Raw genomic sequence first — 3744 nt, 5'->3', positions numbered from 1 at the left:
TGTTTTATTTTAAGTATCACTTTGATACTTGGCTTGTTTTAAGTATAGTTTGATACTTGGTTTTGTTTTATGTTTTGTTTTAAGTATCGCTTTGATACTTGGCTTGTTTTAAGTATAGTTTGATACTTGCTTTTGTTTTATGTTTTGTTTTAAGTATTGCTTTGATACTTGGTTTATTTTAAGTATTGTTTGATACTTGGTTTTGTTTTACGTTTTGTTTTAAGTATCACTTTGATACTTGGTTTGTTTTAAGTATCATTTGATAGTTGGCTTTGTTTTATGTTTTGTTTTAAGTATCGCTTTGATACTTAATTAGTTTTACCAGAATGTATTGATTGATACCTATGATTACTTTCATTCATGGTAGACAGTATGAACAGGTTTTGTATTTAAAGACCGCCTGTTTCTATAATAGAAAAGGCAGACTGCGACAGATAGTATTTGAATATACTTGATTGAACGGTTACTTCTTGGTTCCTGCTAGTATACCCCCGAAGCCCTCTTTAGTTCTCAGCTCTGTCCTCCTCCCTGGAAGAGCAGGCCACCTGTCAACTATCGTATCTATTCCCGATAACATGATTAGCACCTTGCGAGCATGTTACATTTTTTTAATCTCAGCAGGTGGTTAAGAACCTGTCCCTGAATTTAGGCCAGATCAACCTATCGATATCGACCGCGGAACGCTACCGGAGAGAAGTGGCAGAATCACGGCACATTAGGCTTCGTCTCAAATCCGACATTGAGTCTTCGATGACCAGGAGTGGGAAGCAGATCTCACGTCAAGATCTTACAAGAAAGAAACAATCCCAACGGTCTGCTAAAAGCCTGGCGAACCTGCAAATACGGAAGACACACAACCTCCATGAGAAATCCCTTCTACTCCAGCAAAGAAGCATTTCTTTGAACCTCCAATCGACCCCGAATCCAGTAGCAAATCAGATATGGCTAGTACCGGAGGAGGGCCTTCTTGAGGAGGAAAGTCTCGGGCTAGGCCAGAAGAAGAGGAGGTACCCATAGCATTTGAACCTCCTAGGTTTAAACTCCACCTCCCGCCGAAGTTTACAGGCGCAGGAGAAGACCTCAAACAGGAAGCCTTTGACCGATGGGCGATGGAACTTACACACTATCTTCTCCTGTAAGGGAAAGATGTGGAACCCCCTACAACTGGACTATACAAAGGATAATTCTGCGAAGGAAAGGCAACTGATGCATACCACCAATGCTATAAGGATTACGGCGGAAATGTGAGATTAAGAGAATCAACAGTCCTCGATTACCTGAAAGGCCGATTCCAATCCCCTATTACCAACAACCTCCTTTACAGCAAATTCAACCAGTTCCAGCAAGTTAATGTAATGCATGTCAAGAGTATTACTGATGTAGCTACGGAGCTATTGATGTATAAGGACCGAATCAACAAAGGAAGCATTTCCAACTACATCCTTAGGCGATGATTCTATGATACCATGCATCCTACCCTCTGACGAGAGGTTGAACCGCTCAAGGAAGATGGCAACAATATTGCAGTAATAATTTCCAGAGCTGAATGAAAGGACGCCATCCTCCATGAGACCAAGGCATACAAGACACAGACATCCTCTAGCAGGAATAGCCAACCACGACACAAACCCTCCAGCAACTATTAAGACCATACCCCACGGGGTTTCAAGAAGAAAACCAAAGGCTCCAAAGATTCAAGATGGCAGAAAAGAGAATGTTGTGAATGTGGAAAAACAGGACACATGGCAAAGAACTCACCTACGAAGAAAGGGAATGAAAGGCGATTAAATAAGAAGTATCGGCCAACAATATTGAAAGCGATAGTGATAATAACCAATCCAGCGAAAATGAGGAAATCCATATCGGGTATATTGATGTGGAGTGCAACCGAGTCCTACCAGCGGCTATATTTAAACCATACACGGCCCTGGAGGCTACTATTCTGATAAATGGCAAGATGGTAAGCGTCCTATTCGACACTGGCGCGATTGGAAGAGACATGATCAGTAATGCCTTTATCTCTGTCCATGGACTCCCAACTTGAGACCTTAACTAACCCATACCAGTCAATATGGCAATGAAGGGATCACAATCAACAAGCCATAAAACCTGCAGCGCAACTATTTGACTTGATTCTGCCATCCTACCTCCTCAGGAGATGATATTTGGGAATCTAGCCAAGTATGATGCCCTGATAGGAATGCCACTCCTCAACCGCCATAAAGCTATAATCAGATGTGGAAACTAGAGCATCAATTTCCCAGATCAGAAGGTCAGAGTTTCTCGCAAACCAACAAGCGGAGAGTACCGAGCCGCAGTTTGTGAAGCAACTGCCCAACGCCTATTAGAGGAATACTCTATTGTTTTCCCTGATCAGATACCCGAAGAACTAACGCTTATGAGAGAAGTGAACCATCACATCGGTCTTCGAGACCACTCTAATCTTGAAAACCAACCCACCTACTCAATCCCTGACCCATACAAAAGCCCACTACGTGACTGGATCAACTAACAACAAAGAAGATGAGTCATCTGCTGCGCAGAAGCCCAAGGTGCCGCTCCTATGTTCGTTCAACCCAAAGCAGATGGCAAAAGAATCCGTCCCTTGGTTGACCTCAAAGTATGGAATGAAAACATAGTTATGGACAGCTGCACTATCCCAAACCAAACCCAAATCCTGAATGCAGTTGGATGGGCTAGATTCTGAAGCAAGATTGACCTAAGCGATGCCTACTTCCAAACAAGGTTAGATCCGGAATCCGAACGCTACAACAGTTTCAAAACACCCTTCGGAAGTTTCATTAGCCGTGTTATATTACAAGGTGATATGAATGCGCCCGCCACTTTTATGCGAATTATGGAAAACCTCCTAAGCGAATAGCTCCACCATTTTTTCTGCGTCTACATTGACGATATTCTCATCTTCTCGAACACCAAAACAGAACATACCTGGTATATAGGTTTGGTTTGTACCAAATGAAGGGAAGCTAAATTCTACGCTAGCAGAATCAAATCAATTCTATTTGCCGATAAGCGCGATATCCTAGAACATGTGATAGATGACGCAGGGATCCATGCAGTACCTGGAAAAATATCCTGGTTAACAGAATGGACAACAACCCAGAATTAAAAGGAGCTCATGCAATTCCTAGGACTAGTCAACTATATCTCCAAGTTCCTACCACACCATGCCATTGTAACAGCGCCGCTCACAGACCTTACCGGCAATGCAGAATTTGTCTGTACCCACACTCATGACCAAGCCTGTACCAACATCAAGGAATTGATTAAAAATGCCAATGTTATACGATCTATCACCTACAGTAAACCAGACACGATGTGGCGGGTTACTGATGCATCGGATGTTGGAGTTGGAGTATGGGTGGGACAAGGGGTCTCTTATGAAATGGCAAGACTGGCGGCATTACATAGCAGGAAGTTCATTAATTCATAGATCACTTATGGAACAATGGAAAAGGAAGCCCTGGCTGTGATTGATGCTCTTGCCACTTTCAACCACATCCTGATAGGCAATGCCTTCACTATTGTTACCGACCACCAACATCTCACTAATCATAAAACAGAAAAAATACCTGGAAGGAGAAGAACACGATGGATAGGCGAGATCGGCAAATACGATGCAAAAATCACCTATACCACTGGAAGAACTAACTATTTAGCTGATGCTCTCTTCCGCCTATATGAGAACCAAGAACTCACCTATACCCCGCTAATTCATGATCA

This window comes from Tuber melanosporum (assembly GCF_000151645.1).
Source record: "Tuber melanosporum whole genome shotgun sequence assembly, scaffold_96, strain Mel28".
Lineage (NCBI taxonomy): Eukaryota > Fungi > Ascomycota > Pezizomycetes > Pezizales > Tuberaceae > Tuber > Tuber melanosporum.
This window is presented reverse-complemented; position numbering follows the sequence as displayed.